The 13,401-nt window shown below is 39.6% G+C and overlaps 1 protein-coding gene across 1 annotated transcript in view; it reads left to right on the top strand.

Moving 5' to 3' along the window:
• LOC141585071 (uncharacterized) overlaps positions 1-13,401 on the top strand; it is a 177,814-nt gene that overhangs the window by 2,145 nt on the left and 162,268 nt on the right. The gene's annotated exons all lie outside the window — the stretch shown is intronic.

Genomic DNA, 13,401 nt, shown 5'->3' with positions numbered 1-13,401 from the left:
CGCGATCCCCCGCGAAGTGTATCCAACAATCAATTCATTATTGAAGCACCAAGGGCGAGAGCAGCAGGAGCCAGAAGTAACGAGTCGTCGCCGCCGCCGCCGTCGCGCGCGCGCTCCCGCTCCCGCCGCTTATCTGCCCCCGGCAGCCGCCATGATGCCGAGAGAGCGAGCGAGCGCAACCGTCTCCGTCGTAGCCGCCGCCGCCGCCGCCACCGAGGTCGCCGTCGCCTCCGCCTCCCGCGCGACGTAAGCGCCTGTGCTCACTCCCCTTCCTGACCGAGCGCGAGAAGGGCGAGCGGGCGCGCGCGCGCACGCCAAACCCTTTCTGCTCGCGCGCGGGCGGCGGGAGGGACTACGTTGAAGAGTCGTGGGCGTAGGAAAAAAGCGATTGGTGCTGGGGCGGGCAAAGGGCGAGCGCGCGCACGCGCACGAATGGGAGTGCGCACGCAGGCTGCGCGGAGGGCGCCGGACTCTGGCCGCGGCTGTAGTACGCTGATCCTCGCTTGGGTACCCACCCTTAGTGGCCCGGCGTTGAATTCCGGGAAGTGGGAGCTGCAGGCTCGCTCCGTGCGGGTATGGGCGCTAATGTGACTCGGGATGGTTGCGCAAGGACGTCGCGGCGGAGACTGACGAGGAACTGGGGAGAAACGGGGGTGGGGAGAGACAGCGATGGGACTCGGGAAGCGGCGGAAGGGCAGCGCTGAATAAGCCTAAAGGGCCGGGTCGCGCCAAGGGTCGGTGGCACAGGCCTCGGCTGCGTCGATTCGCCAGGCCGCAGGGCCCGGGCGGGGGCTGCTGCGTCACACCGGGCAACCTGGGAACGCCAGCTGTTGGCAACCGTGATGGCCTCTCGCCACCTCTTAGGCCTGGGCGATCTGCGATTGACGCTCCCTGGAAGCTGATGTCTCGCACGGGCAGGGCGCCTGAGGAGGAGAGAAAATAGAGACCCGGTTGTTGACAGCTTGCTAGGCTGCTTCATTCATGTGTGGGTAGCCTGGTTTAGAAATGTACCAGCCTTCCTTTCTAGGTTCCTCCCCAGAGGGCGGGGTGAAGGGTGCGGCGCCGAATCGCAACAAAAAAACGCTGCTCGAGGGATGTTAGTAACTGTCTCAGCTTAACTTCGTGCGTTTTAGTTGACAGCTTCTATCGTAACTGTAATTGTGGGCCTTAGTTAAATACCTTCAGTGTGTTGGATGGTAGTGTACTCATTCCCCGGTTTTTTGAAAACATTGTTTTTTAAATCAGAATTGTTTCACTTCCTTTTCTTCAGTCTGCAGATCGACTTGACTCACTCAAGGTTAATGATTTTTGTTTTTTTCTATTTATAGAGGCGGGATTTTGCCGTGTTACTAGGTTGGTCTCGAACTCCTGAGCTCAAGCGATCCACCTGCCTCTGTCTGCCAAAGTGCTGGAATTACAGGCATGAGCCACAGCGCCCAGTGACGGAGGTTAATAATTTTTAAAAGCTTCTAATCTCATTGTTAAGTTATTGGATTTGGTGTAAAGGCCCACTTTCCAACTCAAATGAGTTTGATTGCAGTAAGTGCGTTCCCCTAATAATTATTTTTCCTTTGTGGGAAATATTCCAGAGTTTTAGGCTACCAGCTGTTTAAACGGTTTGGTTCAAAGCCTTCAGAGAAATCTCAAAACATAACCCCACATATGTATTTACTACATATTGAAGGGTATATTCACCTGGAGGAGTAGGTGAAAGCAAACAGATGCCCATGGCCTTTTTGAAAACATCTATAAGCAATAATTGAATAGCAAAACTAAATGGAACACTACCATCCTTTGCAATATTAGTTAGCTTTAATTCTGAGTTGTGAGGAATAATAAGATCATAAAATCTTCATTTCTGAAGTCCCTAAAGTTATGAACTGAGTGCTAATTTTTCATATTAAGCTTTATGTAAATATCCTTAATGATAGGAATTTCCTGTGCCTCTAATTTCTCCAGAGAAACTAACCATTAACCTATAAAGACTGTTAGAATCAGAAGTATAGTTCAGTTAATAAAGTCCTCAGTTACAACTCTGACATTTTATCATTGTCTTATGAAAAGAATTACTGTATATACAATCTATTTTACGTTTTCTGAAAGCACGAGACCGTTTTTTTGTTTTTTTACTACTAATTGTGCCATCAAACATGCTATTCGAAAAAATATCTTGCCCAATTTGTAATAAAATGTTGAACCTTGGAGATTTAGATTTGGAGTAAAATCATACTTTATTGCTTCACTGAAGTACACACTAGGTGGAAAATTGCAGCAGTCTTGGCAGTTCATTTTTTTTAAAAAAGCATGTAGATAATCCAAAGGTACTTTGATGATTTTGTTATCAAGGTAGTTACATTTGCAGTTTCACTTTATTTGAATAAACTGGCTTTTTTTTTTTTTTTTTTTTTTTTGAGACTGAGTTTCGCTCTTGTTACCCAGGCTGGAGTGCAATGGCACGATCTCGGCTCACCGCAACCTCCGCCTCCTGGGCTCAGGCAATTCTCCTGCCTCAGCCTCCTAAGTAGCTGGGATTACAGGCATGCGCCACCACGCCCAGCTAGTTTTTTTGTATTTTTAGTAGAGATGGGATTTCATCAGGTTGGCCAGGCTGATGTCGAGCTCCTGACCTTTCATGATCCGCCCTCCTTAGCCTCCCAAAGTGCTGGGATTACTGGAGTGAGCCACCTTGCTCACCCTCACTCAGATTATTTATTCACTGTCCAAATATTGTTGGTCCTCTGTAACTTTCAGTACAGAGTTTCAACTGTAAGAGACTTGAGCATCCTCAGGTTTTGGTAAATGGGGGTCCTGAAACTAATTCCCTGCAAATACTGAGGGACAAACTGTACCACCCATTTTTTGCAGAAATTTTGTATTCATCCTTTTTCAATCCCACTACCAGGCTTAGTTTAGGCCTCTATTTTCTCTACATCTTTCACGTCAGCTTACCCTTTAGGTTTCTTTCAAACTTGAAATCTAATTAAATCACTCCCTTGCTTATATACCACATATATTTATAAACTAAACTTGCATGGATATAAACATATATGTACATATCATATACTCCTAATATTTTAGTTACTTAGCATTTTCACAGACTGATCTCAGTATTGTCTCCCATCATTCCTAATAGACACTTGACACTCTAGACACTTCTTCAGGTCACTGGAAAGGTATCTCTCTTTGTAAATGGATATAGCCCATTTATCTTATGGGTCAATCTTTTGTAGGTTCATTTAAGTAAATGCTCAAGAACCGTTGAGTACCCTGACACAATTGTGCTGACAACTTACGAGACTTGTCAGACAACTCTCTGACCTCCCTTTTAGGACATGGAATTGAGTATTCTGTAAGTGCAGCGTATCATTGTTTCACAATATAGCATTTGTTTCCATGCTACATTATGAGATCCTTAAGCAAAGAGACTGTGTGCTTTGTGTTGACATTCATTCAATAAAAATGTAAGATTGTATTACCAGACATTCTATTAGGAGTAGGGAGGGATCATAACACAGCAAAAACTAACACTTGCAAAGTTGAAGTCTAGTTCAGAAAACAGTTACACTATAAAATCACAGCTTAGAAAAGTAGTATGAAGAGACATACAGTGCTATGAGAATCCGTAATAAAGAACCCTAGTCGGGAAAATCTCAAGGAAGTGACATGATCCACATGATCTAGAGCTGAAGAATTAATGTGAATTAGGTAGACAAAAAAGGGAAATAAGAGTTGCTTTCTGGGTAAAAAAACAACATGGGCAAAAATTCTAGGGTCAAAGAGATCATGTCAATGCACTTACCAATTTGCCAAGAGCAGGCTATATTCACTTTCAGAAGTGTTTAGGTTTGGATAGTAAATTGCATGGCCGCCTTATCTATAAGGGATTCTAAGAAGCATGATACTGCTGGAGCAAATAGCAGCTGAACAAGATGAGGCTACATAGGCCGTTCAGGACCCAACTGCTGAGTAAAGTATGTATTTCAAGACGAGGAAAACTACTGAAGGACGTAACTGCGTGGTAGCTTGACGGGATTGGCAAATTGAAAATTTTACTTTTAGGCACAAATCCCAAAGAAGGATTAGATGTGCGTTGAAGTAGATACAGTATTCCTAATCCAGTCAGGAGTCTTTGGCAGATAAGAGGTTAGAAATGACATGATAGATTAGGGTAGGGGAGAGAATTAGAATTGGGAAGGATGACAAAACTCGATGGGATTGTATTCAGGCAGGGTTAAGAGGAGGGATGTTGAACATTTGTAACTGAATGACATTCACTTATATAGTAATGTATTTGGAGATGTATAGGTGGAGAGATCATTATGTTTGGTTTAAGACTTAAGAATTTCTAGGCCGGGCACGGTGGCTCACGCCTGTAATCCCAGCACTTTGGGAGGCCGAGGCGGGTAGATCACGAGGTCGAGAGATCGAGACCATTCTGGTCAACATGGTGAAACCCTGTCTCTACTAAAAATACAAAAATTACCTGGGCGTGGTGGCACACGCCTGTAGTCCCAGCTACTCGGGAGGCTGAGGCAGGAGAATTGCTTGAACCCAGGAGGCGGAGTTTGCAGTGAGCCGAGAATGCGCCATTGCACTCCAGCCTGGGCAACAAGAGGGAAACTTCATCTCAAAAAACAAACAAACAAACAAAAAAACAATTTATAGTGTAACAAACTCTTATTGCTGGTAGGGGTGCAAATTGGTTACAACCACTTTGGAAAATTGATGGGCAGTATTCATTATAGTTGAACTTACGCCTACCCTGTAATTCAGCAGTTTCACTCCTGAGTGTATACTTAAGATAAATGAATATATGTGCCTACTAAAAGTTTTATGTAACAATGTGTTCATAGCAGTTTGATTCATTATAGCCCCAAACTGGAATAAAGTGAAGTATATTCATAAAATTGAATATTATCTGGTAGTAAAACAGAAAATGCTATACACAGTAACATAGATAAATCTCACAGGCATTGCATTGGGTGAAATAAACACAAAAGAATTCATATAATTCAATTTATATGAAATTCAGAAACAAGTGAAACTAACTGATGATGGAAGTCAGGATGGTATTGACTTAGAAGGGGTTCTGGTGTTGGTATTGACTTAAAAGGGGCACAGTGAGCCCTCTGAAGTGATGGAAATGTACACCTTGATCTGGATGGTTGTTACACTGGTGTACGTGTATGAGAAAGTTCATCAAGCTGCACATTGAAATTTTGTGCAGTATATATGTTATACTGAAATTTTGTGAACTTTATATATGTTACACCTCGGGTTTTTTTAATTATTAATAAGAAAAACAGCAAAGCCAATTATTAACTTCTTGAAGTCTTCTGTCTCAGGCTTGGTTAAATATAGGGTCAGCTACCTAATCTCAATAAATATAAGTAACTCTAATGAATTATTTAGTAAAAAGAATATTGGATTTGGAATTGGACCTTGTTTGTTTAAAACTAGTCAAGAACAGTAGTGAGAATCTGGGAGAAAGAGTAGAACAACGAGTTCGATCTAGAACTGGCTGAACATCCAGTTGCGATAACTCACTACCTTTGGACCAGCTTCAGACCTAGTTTTATATCACAGCTTTATCTATCATTAGCTGTATAACATTGAGTAGGTCACTTATTTGGGAACTTTTTGTGACTATAAAAGAACAGAAGATCACTGAGCTGAGAGAAGTATAAAAAACATTTAAAAAATTTTTATCTTGATTCATGATCCCTCACAACTGAGAAACATCCACACACATTCAGAAATAGGCCTCAGCAGCTATGAATGTATTAGGTGACCTAACACCTCTGGCTTTAGCTAAGTGAACAACAGAACCCTATCTGAATGAATCAGATTGTTCTGAGAATTTAAAATTAGGATTGAGGAAAGCGTGTCAGACTGCTCATCACTTGAACTAGGAAAATATAAACTTAGGCCAAGGCTGCCTTGATCGGTAGCAAGCAGCATGTGGAGAATCTGACAGCTGTGATGCAGAACAAGAGTAATCTCAGATTACTTAAGTAATCTGTCACCCAGTGTTCTAAGTGCTATAAGTCTATGAAGTTGGGTACAGGTTTAGTATTCCTTATCCAAAAAGATTGGAACCAGAATTATTTAGGATTTGGGATTTTGGAATATTTGCATATATATAATTAGATATACTGGGGATGAGTACTCAAGTCTAAACATGAAATTCTTTTATGTTTTATATATACCTTATACACATAGCCTGAAAGCAATTTTATGTTTTCATAATTTTGTGCATGAAACGTGATGTATCATATGAGGTCAGTTGTGGAATTTTCCTTCTGTGATGTTGCGTAGGTGCTCAAAAAGTTTCATGAAGCAGGAAGAGTTCAAGACCTGCTGGGGCAACTTAGTGAAACCCAAGCTGTATTTAAAAAAATAATAATAAGTTTCAGATTTCGGAGCATTTCAGATTTTTTAATTAAGGGTAATCAACCTGTACTATTTTCCTTGCCTTACAGATAAGGAAACTAAGAAGCTTGCTTAAATTAGATGCTAAAGATAAGTAAAACCCAGGCAGTTTGACTCCAGAGTCTGCTTTCATGAAGCAGTACTGACATACCAGACATAGATATAGTAGCTGCCTTGGTTCCTGATTTTAGTGGCTTGCAAAGATAGGTCTGCTCCCTATCTTTGAATTATTTGTGATAATTTGTCCTTATAATAAAATTTTGTGTCTTTGCTTAATCTGGCTTGAGTCGATTTCAGCCAGTTGCAACTGAAAGAGCCCTGCCTCAGTTTGACCATGAGTGGGGTTGCAAACAACAGACCTCAGAGAAACTAAAACTGGCTGATTCAAGGTGAGATAGGTACGCCTTAAACGTGGACTTTCCATCATAAGATGGAAACTTAGTTTGTGTTATGCAGCAGTGAATCTTTTATCCAGACTTTTTCCATAGTGTTTTAGAACTCAGATTATATAGTCATTGAGTTGTGTATTAGAGAATTTGGTAGCCAAATATTTTTAAATATCAAGTATATTGGTTACTGTATATAAGTTTTGAAAAGTACATTGGAAAAGAAAGACGTTTTAAACAAGTTTTCCAGAAGAAAGCATATGAAGCAAACTCTGCAGATTTGACAATTACTGGAAGACATTTCTGCCTGTGGCCTATGGTCTGAGAATGTAAGACCAGATGAGATTATTTGAGAAGCATGTTTAATTGCAACTTTTTTTTTTTTGCCACATTTTTTCTAATACCAGAGTTTTTATACTGAATACCAGACAGTGAAATCTTAGTATTAGGAGTAAGACTCTCAAGGAGGTGCAAGTGATAGTAAGGAACCCCAATCCCTCTGCTTCCCCCAACAAAATATATTCTACTATCCCTTTTCATGCCTCAGAAATATGATGATGCTTCACACCATCTATCAATAGCAACTAGGATTGGAATGCACTATGTGTATAGGGATATGAATAAAGGGCAAGCTGGCATGCCTACTTATTCTCTTGTTTGCTTGTGAGGCCAAAACAGAGAACAATGTCAATGGACAGAGTCCCAGCTGTTGCTAAGAAACAGAGGTTCAGAAGAATTGACAACTTAAGGAGAAAGCTGACCCACTAAGGTCTTCAGCATTAACTAAATACAAAAGAAATCTCCCTAAAAGAAAATTGGCAGGCAATTCTTCACAGTAGAGCAGTTATATGCCATAAAACCCCAAAGTCTGCAGTAGACCCAGACCACGGACTATCTCAACCCATCAGGCACCTCCCATTCTTCAATTCAAAGGAATCTGCACCTGCAAGAAGTGAGTACCCTTGCCCCAAATGAGAAATCTCAAATGTCTCTCACTAGGAAGTGTATCCGAAGGACACTATAAAAGGGAATCCAAATTGGGTGTAGCAGATTTCTCATAACTGGTTAGGAAGTGGGTCAATTAATACACGTCTTATAAGATCACAAGGACCTATTATGTACTGTCCTACTCCTGCTGGATACATATATGCTCTAATTGAGCGAGTTAAATTTAAATTGAGTCCACAGATTGCAGTATAAATTCAAATATTTCTTGAAAGTTCTCTCCCTGTCCTCAGGCTAAGTACTAGGAAAACAGTGTTAAGGTCAGGATTTTTCTCACTTGGAGTTGACATTCTAGTTTGAAAGTGGAGAAGGAGAAAGACAGACGAATAAGTAAGTAACAGGATTACAAATGGAAGCTGGGTCCAATGGTCCATGCCTGTAGTCCTAGCTACTTGAGAGGCTGAGTTGGGGAGGATTGCGTGAGCCCATGAACTTGCAAGCTTTAGTGGAGACCCACCTAGGCATCATAGTAAGTCCTTCATATCTTAAGAAAAAAAAAGATAGTGGAATGGTTTCTGTAAAGGAACGATAGGGTACTATGAGAAAGAGTAAAGAGACATTTAAATGGCAAGAGCAGTTGGGATGGTCAGAGACAGCTTCTTTGAGCTGTATCTGGAAGGATGAGATGGAGCTGATTGTAGGAAAAACCATGGGAAGAGGAGGAAGGAAAGCAAATGCAAAGACCTTAAGGTAGGAAAGGGTTTGTGACATGGAAAGGACTCGAGGAGGCAGATAACTGCTGGAGAAAAGTGAGTAAGAAATAGAGTTGATAATAGAGTGAGCACTCATCTAACAATTACTTTTTAAATTTTAATTTATTTTTACTAATTTTGTATTAACATTAATTTGAGGAATTAAAAACTCATTTGGCTAGAAATTTCTCTCTTCATTTTAAGTTCTCCATACATCTTAATTTTTTGACTATCTCAAATTAGAAGTAGAGACTTGGTGTAACACAGTGCAATTTTATGGTTTCTTAACATTTGATTTTATGAATCCTGTTTTTGTTTTTTCCTCTGACTAGTTAATATCATTTTAATTAGAGGAATGTAAGTAAAAACCGTACAAAACTAGTGTTTCATATACTGCCATTAACAAAACTTCCAGAGGAGATAGTATATGAGCTTATGTAACTCATCAAAAATAATTAGCCAAGACAGACGTATTTGGTAGGAAGGAAAAAGAAATACAATTAGCTCTCCATGTTGTTTTCCTATGGGTTGTCACAGTTAAATCAACATGTAGTTTTAAATGACAATACATTAATAAAATAAGCTAATTAGACATTTTGAAAAGGGTTCAAACTTTAAAAAAAAGAAACCTATCTGTATAGCCCTGTAAGTACAGTCCAATAGAACTGCTGCAAGAAAAAGAATGCTAGTTGACTTCTGCCTGTTTTTCATACTTTCATTTCTACTCTCTCTCCCCCGCCTGCCACTCTCATATAGAAACCAGAGAGGAATCTATAAAAATGTAAAACAAATTATATTCCTTCAAACTTTTTCAGAAAAATTCAACCTCCTTCCCATTGAGTCTTATAAGAGCATGCGTGATCTCACTTCAGTCTAACTCTCCAAAACCCCGTTCCCTATCATTCTCCCCCCTACTCATTATGTTCCAGCCAATTGGCTTGCTTTCTGTCCTCAAGCCTGCCAAATTCTTCTCCACTTCTAGGCTTTTGCTCTGGTCATTTCTGTTCCTGGAATGCTTCCTTGGCTTTTCGCACATAGAGCCATTTGTCATCCTTTAGGTCTGAGGCCAGATGTCACTTCCTTAAAGAGGCTTCCAAAACATTTTCCTAAGAGGGCTTCTTCTGTTACTTTTTCTAATTACCCTGTATATTCCTTTGTAGGAATTATCATAATTTGCAATTACTTTATTTACCTGTCTGTCTTGTCTGTTGTCTGCTCCCCTACTAATACATAAATTCTCTGATAAACTAATATGATGAAACATTAGGAAAACTTAAGGATGTATTAAAAGTAAATTTTGTAGGATTTTTAAGAAGAAGCAATTACAAATTACCAGTGAAGCAGAACAATTATACAGAAAGGAAACAAAATCATCATAGCCTGTTACCATCTATTGTCAACATGAAGTAAATATTGTTACTGATTTTAGCAAACATGGTAATATACAGTAGTTCTATTGGAGTGGTAGGGGTAGAGGTAGCGTGAGTGCTAAATGACCATAGTGGAAGTTAGCGTTGTTAATCCAACCTCCATTATTTCTTTCTCCCGTAGGATAGTGGCCACATGGTCCAGCTTTAGAGTTCACCCTGATTAACTTAAATTGATTCATGTAATCCCATCCTGTTTGCCGCTCTACTACATTTATGGACGGGCAGGTCAAAGCCAATAAATTCATGGCTTTTCCTAGGCCATAGGACATAGTTAAGGAATGGGCATATAACCCAATTTGGAATAAAGAGTTATGAGAGGTTTGTTTAGAAATTCAGAGAGAGGGCTTTATTTATTTATTTATTTATTTATTTATTTATTTATTTATTTTATGAGTCTCTTCTTTGCCTCTGAGTATTGGGTGTGTTGTTGTGAAACCAGGAACTGTTACATCTCTTTTGCTCCCACAAGAGACGCAATCAATGTAGAGATGAAGACATCACACAGAAGGGAAGAGAACCGAGGGAGCCACAGAGAAACGGAGTTAGAGCTGCTGGGTGAAGCTGACTCCGAGGCTTCCAGTTGGGAAAGTGAATGCAGTTCTCTCTCATTTATTCTTCTTGTTGTTCTTCTTTTTTTTTTGTAAATTTTTCAAATTTTTATTTATTTAGAAACAGGAGTCTTCCTGTGTTGCCCAGGCTGTTTTTGAACACCTGGGCTCTACTGATCCTTCCCTCCTGAGTAGCTGGAACTACAGGCACATGCCACTGTGCTGAACTACAATGCTCATTTCTTAAACTAGGTGGGATGATTATTACTGGAAGTTGAGGCATCCTAACTGATAAAATCCTACTAAAAAGAAGTCAAGAGATAATGTCTAAAATATATAAATGAAGAAGTAGCTAGTAATTATATTATTTAGAAAAATAGAATTTGCTACCACAATAAACAGCTTTCAGTAGGTAAAAAAAAGTTTCTGGAAAATAGAAAGCAGAGATGGGGAGAAAAGAGATAAGGCACAGGCTATTTTTTTTTTTTTAATTGTGAGCTTTGATTTGTTAATTGCATATTTTAACTATTAACTTTTTTAACCTGATGATGCTTAGACTTTTAAATTGAGCCCATTTTTAAAATTGTATCTTAAATTGCTATTTTAATATAAGCAATTTAAAAATAAAAAGATTTGGTGTTCCAGATATAGAGAATGATTAATAGAGGAGTAGGGTACCTGGAGTAGACCTAGAAGGAAAGTCAGGATCTTAATGGATAAGAAGTTTGAAGGTTTTGGGGCTTTTTTTAAAGTGCCTAATGGCTAATATTTTTAATGTATGTACTACACGAAAAAAAATGTATTACAAAAGTATTGAAAAATAACAAAAACACTGAACGCTTATCTGAATTTGATTTCCTGAAACAAATTGAACATTTTATACATAATATGATTTATCAAAGCCCATTTTGGAAAGATGTCAGTTTTTCTTTTTCTTAGGTTGATACTGGCAATATGTTTTCCCAAAGTAATATTATAGTCCTGTATTCCACTTGTAAAATAACTGGTTCTATGTGTAGCAAATTTACTACTTCCCAGTAAATTTTCACAGGGTTCTCGTATTCACTGCATAAAATTCCAAGTAGATGTTTGATACTTCTCTTATTTCTCTTACTACAAATCCTCTTTGCATCTTATCTCACCCAAAATTCCGATGGCATCTGATATGTATTTTAGTGGAATGTTTCAATATCTTTACAACCACTTAATTTATATAGGATATATAGTTGGAGACACATTGAGTAATTTGTTTTACTACACAGAAATATTCATGGGAGAGGAAAGTTGTGAAATCCAGCCTCGTGTCCATTCACCATGTAGTCAGGAATTTGCTGCCAAAATGAAAGGGCACATTTTGTAATGGACACAAATTTTCTATATGTATTAGTGGTAACTAAGGTTAGAGAGAGCAGTAAAAACAGCAGTAGATCGTACAGTATATAATAAATTTTAGCTAAGGTTTTTGAAGTGCCCACTGAGTGTTAGGCAGTGAGATCACAGTGATGATGAATTCACTGGGCCCATGATGGAGTGGGGTGACCATAGGCCAGTTTGCAGAGTTCTATGCCAGTTTTCGTCGGCTTTCCCATTGTTTTATCTCATTAGTGTCCCCTTTCTTGCATGTGTCACAGTTTGGGCAATAAGTTATCCAATCACCCTAAAAAAGGAAAAATTCATCCGAGACTGATTGGAAAAGACATGGATACATAAAAAAGCATGATCTCTGGTTTGGCATGAAAAGAAAATTGACAGCGGAAAATGGCACAACGTAGAAATAAGACTGAAAAGATGTGAGGATCCAAGATGGTATAGGGCCTCAAGCACTACTTTTAAAGAGCTTTAAGTTTTGTCTGGAAGGGAATGGGGACTAATAGTGGTTTAGGGCAGGCATATGATAAAATCTTATCTGTTTAGAGTTGAAAAGAGCAAAAATTTTACTATACTGCCCTCTATCCCCTCCTACGAAGCCCCTCGCACTGCCCTGCCACACATGCACACACAAAGCTGGAAGAAAGAGGAGAATCATATTCTTTCTGAGTGTAAATGCATTCATAACTGAGCTTCACTTAACTCCTTGGAATGAATGATGGACCCTCTCTATTCTATCTGTAAAAGTGCTGTCTTTGGCATGATGAATCTACATGTTTACAGGTGGTCAGCCACTCTAACATAACATGCATTTATGTTCCTATAAGTTGGATTGTATGTTTTAAGAGATTATTGTGTGTGTTTTTAAGCCTGTTAACGCTAATTACACATTATTGCAATTATGTAATTGAAAAAAATTATGGAAATTGATGAATTTGGAATTGAGAATTTCTATGAGAGGCCGGGCGCGGTGGCTCAAGCCTGTAATCCCAGCACTTTGGGAGGCCAAGGCGGGTGGATCGCGAGGTCAAGAGATTGAGACCATCCTGGTCAACATGGTGAAACCCCGTCTCTACTAAAAAAAATACAAAAAATTAGCTGGGCATGGTGGTGCGTGCCTGTAATCCCAGCTACTCGGGAGGCTGAGGCAGGAGAATTGCCTGAACCCAGGAGGCGGAGGTTGTGGTGAGCCGAGATCGCGTCATTGCACTCCAGCCTGGGTAACAAGAGCGAAACTCCGTCTCGAAAAAAAAAAAAAAAAAAATCAGCACGAGAATTTCTATGAGAATTTTGTTTCATGCTTTTGAAAAACTGAAAGATAAGTGTCTTGGTTCAGGCTGCTATAACAAATTACTATATACTGGATGGTTTATAAATGACAAAAAATTTGTTTCACACAATTCTGGAGGCTGGAAGTCTAAAATGGGATTAGCATGTTCAGGTTCTGGTGAGTGCCCTCTTCTGGGCTGCAGACTGCCTACTTGTGGGATTTTCACATGGCAGAGAGCAGAAAGAAGCAAGTCTTCTTGGGTTTTTAGAA

This window comes from Saimiri boliviensis, chromosome 1, assembly GCF_048565385.1.
Source record: "Saimiri boliviensis isolate mSaiBol1 chromosome 1, mSaiBol1.pri, whole genome shotgun sequence".
Lineage (NCBI taxonomy): Eukaryota > Metazoa > Chordata > Mammalia > Primates > Cebidae > Saimiri > Saimiri boliviensis.
The sequence above is the reverse complement of the archived record's forward strand: the minus strand, read 5'-3'. Positions and strand labels throughout refer to the sequence as shown.